Here is a 12,191-nt window from a genome sequence, read left to right on the forward strand (position 1 = left end):
TGTGATTCCGCCTGACTTGTCCTTGTTGCCCAGGACTGCTTTTGTTATTCTGGGTCTCTTCTGGTTCCAGATGAATTTAACGCATATTTTCTCAAGATCTGTGAGGTACGCTAATGGTAGTTGAATGGGAATTGCATTGAATCTGTACAGCAGTACAAAAGCCATATTTGTATCATTGTTTTTGCCCTTCAGTTCTTTTTTCCATCATGTTTCCTGCCCCTCCTTCCCATCCCCATTTCTTCCCATCTATTCTTCACCCATATATTTGATAAAGATCTCTGTACTTTCTCTTTATCTTCTATTTTGGTCTATCAATGTATCTACCTATGTATTAATCTATGTATCTATCTATGCATGTATCTATCTATCTATATCTATCATTTTTCCTGTAAGTTTAGTCTATAGAATCTGACTAAAACACTTTCTAAGGTATATTTTCAAGTCTATTTCTCAGTATCACAATAATTAGTATCTTTTCAATTTTACATAGTCATATTATTAACTGCACACATTGCTAAGATCTACATTTAGAGTCTTAGAAGGGCCTATGTGACAAAGGAGTCATGAAGACTTTATTTTTACCCACTTAGGCCATTTTTGGTTCTAAAAAATTATGTAGATTGTGACATCACCTTCTAAGGTGAAATGAGTATGGGAGACTTGTGGACAAATACTAGTAGTTTATTTTTGACCTGTAAAATTTGAGATGTCTTTTGGTAGGGTGGCCATATAATTTCTGGTACAAGCCATTGAACTACAGCATGAAAGGGTATGCTATTTATTAAAAGTTTAAATTTAAACTACTTCAGAAAAGCTGAGATCAACTTACCTATTGAACGTGTAAGTTGAGATATTGAAGGAAGCAATTGTTTATGGAATATTAAAATTTAAGATGAGTTCTACCCTGAAAATATAAATTTAAAGCCAGATGGCACACACCTGTAATTCCAGGACTCAGGTGGCTGAGGCAGGAGAATTATCATGAATTTCAGGCCAACTTGGGCTGCATAGTGAGTTCAAGGACACTCTGAACTACATAGTGAGACACTGTGTTGAAAAAAGGCATATAAATAAATAAATAAATAAATAAATAAATAAATAAATAAATTTGAGAGACAGTATTATTATCTAAATGCTATTTAATGTCTTGGAACTAAATGAAATCACTCAGAGAAGGAATGTAGATAGAATAGATAAGAATACTGTAATCTGAGCTCTGTAATATCAACATTTTAGAAGTCAGGAGAATAAGGATTATCCAAATGAACAGAGCCAGTAAGACGTAGGAGAACCAGAAGCACAGTCTTCAGGATGCAGTGCCAAGAAAATTGTGGTGATCTTTCTGCTTCAGCTTCCCAAATGCCGGGATTACAGGTGTGCACCACCACACCTGGCTAAGGTAGACAATTCTTGATAAGACCGTTTTCTTTTATATATTTGAAAAAATTTAGTAGAGAAATGGGATGATGGCAGGAGTATGGAATTCAGGGAATGTTTGTTTGAGATGCTAGAATAGTAGAATATTTGTATACTCATTTGAATAATACATTAGAGGTGTAGATTTTGGTAATTCAAAGAAACAAGGTAGTAATAAGAGTGATATCCTTGGGGAGGTCATGGGATGGGATTCAGGACATATGGGAAGGTTCAGGCATACCTTTCTCTCCAACAGGAGGAAGAGCAGTGTGTGGTAGAGGATGCAGGAAGGCTAGCATTTTGGAGGTGAAATCATTGTGAAATTTTCTTCTGATTCCTACTATTTTCTCAGAGAAATAAAAAGTTAGACCACCAATTGAGACCATGGAGTTAGTGAGCTTATACTGGAGACTTGTAGAATGAGGAAAGTGTATTTTGTTTGCTAACTCATGACATACATTAGCATAGTATTGGCTATATTTAGGTGCAACTTCACATGAAGACTCATCCAGGTCTTTTATACTGTTAGGATATCTCTGGACTCTATCTCTTTCTTTACTTTCTTACACCCTCCTCCATTTTAGTCCCTGCATCTTTCTTGGTTAAATTGGTCTCCTATCTTTAGTTTCCTTCCTCCAAACTGCCCCTTACACTTATATGTTATTATGCTTATGTTTCTCATAAAAGATTGCTGGGTAAAAAATTAATGAACAAGTTAATGTTAACATCAACAGATGGCAATTGCAATAGATTTGTTCACAGAAGAAAGCTAAACAATGCAAAGTGGGTATTTCAAGCTTCAGTTCTATACTTGATCTTAGCCAAAAGGCCGAGAAGCAATCAAGCTTCAATTTTATTTTTTAATTTTTTTTTTTGGTTTTTGGTTTTTCTCTGGTACCGGGAACTGAACTCACGACCTTGCACTTGCCAGGCAGGCGCTTTGCCGCTGAGCTAAATCCCCAGCCCCTCAAGCTTCAATTTTAGAAACATTGTTGCATAAATATCTTATACCTGGGCAGACATAAACAAAAAAATTTAATGATAAAATTCTGTTGCTCTCAGCCTTATGTTAGAGTAAATTTCATTTTGTCTCTAGAATGACTAAAATAAGTGCTAAAATTAAGTCAACATATTTAGCATTCATTTGAAAATAAGCAGAACATTTTAATCTTAAAACTTCAAAGAAGTATTATTATGTAATAGCAAAATAATTATGTTTATTATATGATATTTGAGCTATACAGTAAAATATAAAAAATAAAATGATATCACAATGAAGAGATACTTGTTAACATTAATGTTCATTTTTGTGGTCTTGTATTTCAAACTGAGTTCATGCTCATTACAGTGTTATTCTGTTATATATGTACTTTTTTATTTTAAAGAGAGTAGTACATGAGATACAAACAAACAAAAAAACAGAACAGTAGCTGCATACCAGTATCACAAACATAAACAAATCAAAGCAAGAACATTCAAAGTGATACAGGGTCTTAAGACAAATTAATACAAATCAACAGTGGCTGTTACATTGCATATCGCCATCCTCAGCTACACTGCTCAGATTATCAGATATAAGAATGAAAGATTGCTCAAACTATTAAAGAGAATGAGAAAATAATTCTTCAATAAAACATGAGATAATACAGAGTTTTACTAGACAAGGAGGTAGGAGTTCACCACTGTAATTCCATTGCATATTGTTACCTTCAAATAAGTTGCTCAGACCACCAGATACAAGCATGCAAAGTCAATCAGAACATAAAAAATTATGAGCATTAACTGTTCATTTCAATACACTATCAGACAACAGCAATACAGTTATCATAGCTATTCATATATATATATTTATGTTTTGCCTTCCTTCTTTCTTTTTTATTCTTTCCCTCATCCCAGTCATTTCTTCCTTTGAGCAATTTCTTTCCATTTCCTATCATCTACTGTGCATTTTGAGTTCTACATAGTCTTTCAGGTTCCTACACCAAGGAGACAATAGGATGTTTACACAGGTGGATCCGATTTATTTCACTTATGAGTATGGTCTCTACTTGCATCCTTTACCTACAAAAGCCTCGAGTTTATCTTTTTAAATAGCTGAGTAATACTCCATTGTATAAAAATACCACAATTTTTTTATCCATTCTTCAGTGGATGGGCATCTGTGTTGTTTCCAAGGTTTAGCTATAACAAATTGTGCTGCTATAAACATGGGTGCACATATATCAGTGTGGTATGATGTCTTTAATTTTTCTGGGAAAATTCCCAGAAGGGGAATAGCTGGGTTAAATGGGACTTCTAATCCTACTATTGTGAGGAATCTCCAAATTGATTTCCACAGTGGTTTCACCAATCTACACTCCCACCGGCAGTGGAGTAGGGTTCATTTCTCCCCACAGCCTCTCCAGCATTGGTTATTGGTTGATTTCTTGATGATAGTCATTGTTTCTGGGGTGAGATGGAATCTCAGTGTTGTTTTAATTGGCATTTCTCAAATGGCTAATGACATTGAACATTTTTTCATGTATTTATTTGCCATTAGTATCTCTTCATTAGAGAAGTATGTATTCAACTCAGATACCCATTTATGGATACAGTCTTTGAATTTGGGAGGCCTGAGTTTTCAAATTCTTTATGTGTCCTAGATAGAAATCCTTTGTCTGAGGGGCAGTTGGCTAAAATTTTTTCCCAATTTGTAGGTTTTCTTTTTACTTTATTGGTGATTTCTTTAGATGTACAAAAACTTTTCAATAAGATGAGGTCCCAGTTGTTGGTTCTTTGAAGTATTTCCCATGGCAGTTTGGTTTTTTTTCATGAACTCTCTGCCTACCCTAATGTCGTCAGGATTTTCATCTACTTCCTCTTCCAATAAATTTAGTGTTTCTGTTTTAAAACTTAGATCTTTGATCCATTTTGACTTTCATTTAGTGCATGGTGAAAGACATGGGTCTAGTTTTAGTCGTCTGCATGTGGAAAGCCACTTCTTCCAGCACCATTTATTAAAGAGGCTTTCTTCCTTCCACTGAACATGTTTGGCCCCTTTGTCAAAGATAAGGTGACTCAGTGTGTTTGTAGTTGTATCTGTATGTTCTAAGCTGTTCCACTGATCTTCAGGTCTGTTGTTGTGCCAGTACCATGCTGATTTTATCACAGTAGCTTTGTAATATAATTTTAAGTGAGGAATTGTGATGCCTCCTGTCTTTCCTTTGTTTCCCAGGATTGCTTTTGCTATTCTAGGCCTCTTCTGGTTCCAGATGAACTTTAGGAGTGTTTCCTCTAGATCTGTGAGGTATACTAATGGTATTTTAAGTGAGATTGCATTGAATCTGTACAACAATTTTGGGAGTATGGTCATTTTCACGATGTTGGTTCTTCTTACCCATGAGCAAGGAATATCTCTCCATTTTCTGATGTCGTCTTTGATCTCTTTTTTCAGAGTACTATAATTTTCATTGTATAGATCTTTTACTTCTGTTGTTGTATTGATTCATTAGTATTTCATCTTTTTAGATGCCATTGTGAAAGATGTTGTTTCCCTAATTTCTCTCTCAGTCTGTTTGTTGCTTGTGTACAGGAATGCTATTGACTTTTGAGTGTTAACTTTGTATACAGCTATGCAACTGAATTTGGTTATTAAATCCATGAGCTTTTTGGTGGAGTTTTTCGGGTCTTCTGTGTAGAGTATCGTGTCATCTGTGAATAATGACAATTTCACTTCTTCCTTTACTATCCTTATTCCTTCTATTTCTCTCGCTTGTCTAATTGTTCTAGCCAATATTTCCAGAATAATATTGAATAGGAGTGGTGACACTGGGCATCCTTGTCTTGTTCCTGATTTTAAAGTGAAAGCTTTCAACTTTTTGACCATATAATATGATGCTAGCTGTTGGTTTATCATAGATGGCTTTGATCAGCTTGAGGTAAAGGCCATCTATTCCTATTTTCTGTAGGCTTTTCAACATGAATGAGTGTTGAACTTTATCGAAGACTTTTTCTGCATCGATGGAGGTGATCATATAATTTTTGTGCTTGCCTCTATTGACATGGTGTATTACATTGATTGATTTGTGTATATTGAACCATCCCTGCATTCCTGGTATGAATCCCACTTGGTTGTGGGGTATAATCTTCTTGATGACTTGTTGTATTCTGTTTGCTAGTATTTTATTGAGAATTTTTGCATCTATATTCATGAGTTATTCTTCTTCCTTCAGCTTTGGTAATTCATATATATCTAGAAATCTGTCCATTTCCTCTGCGTTTTCCATCCTATGAGAGTAAAGATCTTCAAAGTAGGTACTGAAGCTTCCCCTTCACAAGTATATAGTGACCTTCATCTCATTCGATTGTTCCTGGTTTGACGTTCACATTGTTTGCAAACAGAATAGCTACACCTGCGTTTTTCTGGCCATTATTTCACTATTGTTTTTCCATCCCTTTCCCCTCTACCCTCTCGCTTCTTCCATCTCTTAATCTCGTACCCTTTTTCTTCTATTTACCTATTTCCTATTATCTCTTTTATTTTGCTCTTTATTTATAATTTGGTTTTCTCATATAAAAGAAAATGTAATATTTAAACTTCTGTGTCTTATTTCACTTAACATTTTGGTCTCAGGGAGCATTCATTTTCATGCAAGTCACTCAAGATTATCCTCCTGTATGGCATAGTAGTACTCCATTATGTATAAATACCACACTTTTTATCCATTCATGTGTTGATGGACATAGAGACAGCTTCTTAGATTTCATTATTATGAGTTGTGATGCTATAAACATGGATACCCATGTATCAATTTAATATGATGTCTTTAACTCTTCAGGAAAGATGAGTAAAAGAGTTGAATAGAATTTCTATTTTAAGTTTTCTGAGGAATTTCCATTCTGATTTCCATAGTGGTTGTACTAGTTTGCTTTCCCACTAACATTGTTGAAGATTTTCTTTTTCCTTGGAGTTTTACCAGAATTTGTTATTACTGTATCTGTCTTCTTGATAATAGCCATTCTTTTTGGAGTAAGATGGAATCTCAGTGCTGTTTTAATTTTCATTTCTCTAATCACCAGAGAAGTGGAACATTTCTTCATGTATTTATTGGTCATTCATAATTCTTCTTTACAGAAGTACCTATTCATATCAGTTGCCCATTTGTTGATTGAGTCTTCTATTTATTGGGGAGGGTCTAAGTTTTTCAGTTCGTTATGCAACCTACTTATTAATCTGTCTAAGGAACAGCTGGTACTTTTATTTTTAGAATTCTGTATGTTATCTCTTCACTCTTTTGATTATTTCCTTTGCTGTACAAAAACTCTTTAATATGATATCAGCTCATTTATTGATTCCTGATATTATTTCTTGTGCATGTAAAGTTCTGTTCAGAAAGTCTTTGCCTATGCCTATATTTCAAGTTTTACCTCCTTCATCTTCCAGCAGATTCTTTCTGTTTTATTATTTAGAGCTTTGATGAATTTTGCTTTTAGTATAGTACATGGTGGGTTAGTTACATGGGCCTAGATTTAACCTGCATGTGGAAAGCCAGTTTTCTCAGCCTAACTAAAGAGGCTGTCTTTCTTCCTGCATATTTTTGTCCCTTCTGTCAAAGATCAGATAAATGAATGTGCTTGGGGTTGTTTCTGCATACTTTATTCTGTTTCATTGATGGATATAGCTGTTGTTGTTCCAGGATCTTGGCATTTTTAGTCACTGTATCTTCATAATATAACTTGAAATTTGGGATTGTGCTGCCTCCTACTTTGTTCTTGTGGCTCAGGATAGCCTTTGATATTCTTGGTCACTTCTGCTTTCATATGAATTTTAAGATTATTTTGACTAGTTCTGTGAGGAATGGTATTGGTATTTTGATTGGGGCTGTGTTAAATCTGTAGGAGTTTTAAAAGTAGGGCCATTTTCACAGTATTAGTTCTGCCTATTTATAAAGAATGGACATCTCTCCATTTTTCTGATGTCCTCTTTGTTTTCCTTTTTTAGGATATTACAGTTGTTGTTAGAGAGGTCTTTCCCTTTCTTGTTTAAGTTAATTTTTTCTTTTTGTCTTTTTGAGACAGGGTCTTGCTATGCATTTCAGGCTGGAATTGAGCTCACTTTGTAGCCCAGGCTCTCAAAGATCCTCCTGCCTCAGCTTCCTGAGTGCTGGGATTACAGGTGTGCACCACCACCCCTGGTAGTTAGGTTAATTCTTAAGTACTTAATTTTTTAATGCTATTGTGAATGCTATTGTTTTCCTGATTTATTTCTCAGTGAATTTATTATTGGTTTATAGGAACACTATTGATTTTTGTGTGTTGATTTTGTATCTTTTATACAAATGAATTTGGCTACTAATTCTAGGTGTCTTTTGGTGGACTTGGGGGTCATTTATGTAGAGGATTATGTCATCTTCAAATAATGATGACTTGACTTCTTCTCTTCCTATACATATACTTTTTTTTTTTTTTTTTGCTTGACTGATTTTTCTGGCTAATATTTTGGAATAATGTTATATTGACCAGCTGTGGTGATGGTGGACATCCTTGTCTTGTTCCTGACTTTAGGGAGAAAACTTTCAGCTTTTTCCCCTGTAATATGATATTGGTGGTGGTTTTGACATAAATGGCTTTTATCAGATTGAGATAAGTTCCTTCTATACATATCATTTTCATGATTTTTATCGTGAATAGATATTGGATTTTGTCAAGATTCTTCTGCATGTATCAAGATTGCCTGGTTATTTTTCTCATTGTTTCTGTTTATGTGATGTATAACATTTTCTGATTTGCATATATTAAGCCATCCTTTCATCATTACTTGATCTTTCTTGATGACTTGTTGCATTATGTTTGACAGTGTTATGTTGAGGAGTTTTGCATCTTTTTTCATTAAAGATATTGGCCTATAGTTCTCTTTTTTGATTGGTCTTTGTCTGGTTCTGGAAATCAGGTAATGCTAGCTTTCACAAATGACTTTGGAATTATTCCTTTCCTTTTCATTTCATTAAAGTATTTGAGGAGTATTGTTGTTAAATCTTTCCTGAATTCTTTGTAGATTTCCCAAGAAAATCCATGAGGACCTGGGCTTTTCTTAGTTGGTAGGAGTTTTATTACTGCTTTAATTTTATTGCTTTTTATTGGATTATTCAGGCTTCTTATATTTTCTTGGTTCAGTGCTTGTGATCCATATGTATCTAGAACTCTAAGTATCTTTTTCTTAATTTTCCAATTTATTAGTGAATGTATTTGTGAAATAATTGTTAATAATCTTTAGATTTTAGCAGTGTCTATTGTGATTTCACTTTTTTCCTTTCTGTTTGCATTGATTTGGGTCTTCTCTTTCCTTTTTGTTTTCTTGGTGAGATTGGCTAAGGGTTTCTCTATTTTGTTTATTCTTTTGAAGAACCGTTTGGGATCACAAATTATAAATTGATTCTAGGGGCTGTCCAAGGCTGTCCTTGTCCCATCCTTTGAGCCAGACTGGGACAGAAACTTCCTGCTCTTTTCTGGCCACAACTGGAAGCCCTAGGGCCAGTGACTGCTGTGGGGCTCACAGGGCAAGATAAGACCTGTGAAGAGGGTAAGGCATCAGGGGAAACTACTGTTTCTTCCTTGTTCCTGCAAGAATGATTTGTTCTTCTTACTAGCCCACCACAGTCAACATTACTGCTCCTGGAAACACTCACTGCCCTTCACCCATTTTCCTTGACTTGGGTGTAATCAATAAAGACCAAGGTTCTGGTGCCTCCTGGCCTTTTGTTCCCTGCAAACAACTGATGATCCCAGATCCCTGCTGCACCACTATTCTGTCTCTTGCTCTTTCTCTCACCATGTGCTGTAACACACGGCAGGTGATTGGAATGCACTGTAGGGTTCCCCAATAACGGGTACCATGGAAAGTGTCTCTGATAACTGGTGCTGCATCTCCAATAAAGAATCAGATTTTTGATCCATTGATTCTTTGTATTGATATTAAATCTGCACTTCATTGAATTTTATTCCCATTTTTACAATATCATCTCTTGTACCAGCTTTGGATTTAGATTGTTCTTGCTTTTCTAAGAACTTGCAATACATCATTAGGTTATTTATTTGGCCTTGCTCTGTTTTTCTGATGTGAACCTTCTCAGCCATAAACTTCCCTCTTAGGATCATTTTCATTGTGTCCCATTAATACTGGTATACTCTACTGGCATTATAGCTTAATTTTATTTTTTTTTTTGGTTTTTCTCCGGTACCGGGAACCGAGCTCATGACCTTGTGCTTGCCAGGCAGGCGCTTTGCCGCTGAGCTAAACCCCCAGCCCCTATAGCTTAATTTTAGATACTATTTTATTTCTTTCCTGATTTCTTCTGTGACACATTGATTATTGAAGTTTATATTGTTTAATTTCCATGTCTTTGCATAATATCTGTGATTACTTTTGCAATGAGTTCTTATTTCATTGTGCTACAATCTGACAATATGCATGACACAGTTTGATTTTTTTGCATTTTTCTTAAGCCTGCTTTATTTGCTAGTATGAAGCCTATTTTGGAGAAAGTTCCATGTGCTGCTGAGAAGAATATGTATTCTGTTTCTGCTGGATAGAACACATTTGATGTCTATTAAATTTTTGTGTTTGAAGGTCTTGTTCAGCTCTGATATCTCTTGTGGATTTTTTTGTCTAGTAATATATCTGTGATAGTGTGTTATTGAGATCCTCCACTCTAATTGTGTCTAAATTTATCTAGGCTTTTATGACCAAGTAGTACTTGTTTTATGAAACTGGGTGCACTGGTGCTTTGTGCTTGTTATCTCTTCCAGTTGAACTGTTTTCTTATCCAGCATGCACTGACTGTCTTTGACTCTTGCAATCAGTTTTAGCTTGCAATCCTGTTTGTCAGATAAAAGGATAGCTACTACTACTTGTTTTTTGTTCCCTGCTGAATGCAATATTTTTTTTATCTTTTAAGTTTTAGTCTGTGAATTTCTTTTTGGGTTAAAATTTTTTTTGTATGTAGGATACCATTAGATTTTGTATCTTTTTCTATTCTGTCAGTCTGGGTCTTTTGTTTGGCAAATTGAGACCATTCACATTGAATGTTACTATTAAAAGAAAGTATTGCTTGCTTCCTGTCATTACTTTATTTTCCCTTTGCTGATTCCCCTTTTTTTCCTTTTTTACTTAACTGGCTACCCTGCCTGGTGTTCATTCTATTAGACTTTTTGTCATTATTAATAACCTTATCTCTTTGCAGGATATCCTTGAGAAATTTTCTGAATTCTTGCTCAGAGGTTATGAATTTCTTCAGGTGCTCTTTGTCATGGACATAATATATTTTTCTATCAACTCTGAAAGACAAATTGTCAGGATGTATCAGTATGTGTTGAATGTTGTTTATTTTCAGTGCTTGAAACACTTCACTCCAAGCTCTCCTGGTTATTAGGGTTTCTATTGAGAAGTCTGCTTTAATTCTAATGGTTTGACCAGATTGTGTACTTGTGTTGGACTCCTGGATTTTGACTGTGGTGTGTTGTGTAAAGATTCTTCTTTGACTGCAGCTATTTGAAGTTTTAGATACATCGCTTAACTTTATGTTAAATTATTTTTCCATATTTAGGAAGTTTTCTCTATTACTTCAGTAAACATGTTTTTTTGCCATTTGCTGTCTCTTGTGATTTTGTTCTTTTTGGTGACAGGGTCTCCCTATGCAGTTCAGGCTGGTCTTGAGCTCACTTTGTAGCCCAGGCTGGTCTCTAACTTGCAACTATCCTCCTGCCTCAGCCTCCAGACTGCTGGGATTACAGGCATGTGCTACCACACCCAGCTTTTTGTCTTTTTGAGACAGGGTCTCACCATGCAGTTTAGGCTGGACTGGAACTCACTTTGTAGCCCAGGCTGGCCTCAAACTTACAAGAATCCTCCTGCCTCAGCTTCCCGAGTGCTGGGATTTCAGGTGTGCACCACCACACCTGGCGTGATTTTTTGCTTATTCTAATTATTATTAGTTTAGTTTTTCTTGCAACCTCTGGTAGTGTTTGGACCATGTTTTCATGTTATTTTTTTTTTTTTTTCCTTGCTGGGAATCAAACTAAAGACCTTGCAGTTGCCAGGCAGGGACTTGTGCCACTGAGCTAGATCCTGAACTTTGTTGTTTTTAAGGTATCTGTCATTAACTGCTACTGATATCCACCCTGACTTCTAGTTCTGACTCTGTTTATCACTTTGGTCACTACAGTTGCCCATGCTTTCAGTAGACTTTTTATTTGGTACATTTTGATTTTGTATTTGGTACATTTGGTACATGTTGAATTTGTATTTTGTACATTTTCGTGGACTCTAATTCTTTAGCACACTGGTCATTCATAATTTGTATCATTTTGTTGAGCTCAGCGAGCTTTTTAGTAGTGTCTTCTGTAAACTTGCTGAACAATTTCTTCAGTAAGCCTGTTATTTGATTGTTTTATCTTCTTTGAGCTCACTGAACACATTAATTATCTCTGTTCTTTTTCTCAATTTTCATCATTTCAGATACATCAGCTCTATAGCTTTTGATTTTCTCCTCCTGAATGCCCCCCTGGATCAGCTTTGAGGGAGTTGGATTTTTTTGAGTTGTTCTTTGCATTTTCTACCCATGTTTCTATGTTTTTGTTGCTGTTATTGTTTCTTCTTCATCTCCCTTAATTTCCCATCATCACCATTTTAGTGACAATCCTAATCCTAGGGTTGGTCTTCCACACTGGGAACTATGCTGATGCAAATTAGTTGGGCATTTCTTACTCAAATTGCCACAGTCAATTAACTATCACAATCC

The sequence above is a fragment of the Chinchilla lanigera genome, unplaced genomic scaffold (assembly GCF_000276665.1).
Source record: "Chinchilla lanigera isolate Chin_1 unplaced genomic scaffold, ChiLan1.0 scaffold00102, whole genome shotgun sequence".
In the NCBI taxonomy this organism is placed as follows: domain Eukaryota; kingdom Metazoa; phylum Chordata; class Mammalia; order Rodentia; family Chinchillidae; genus Chinchilla; species Chinchilla lanigera.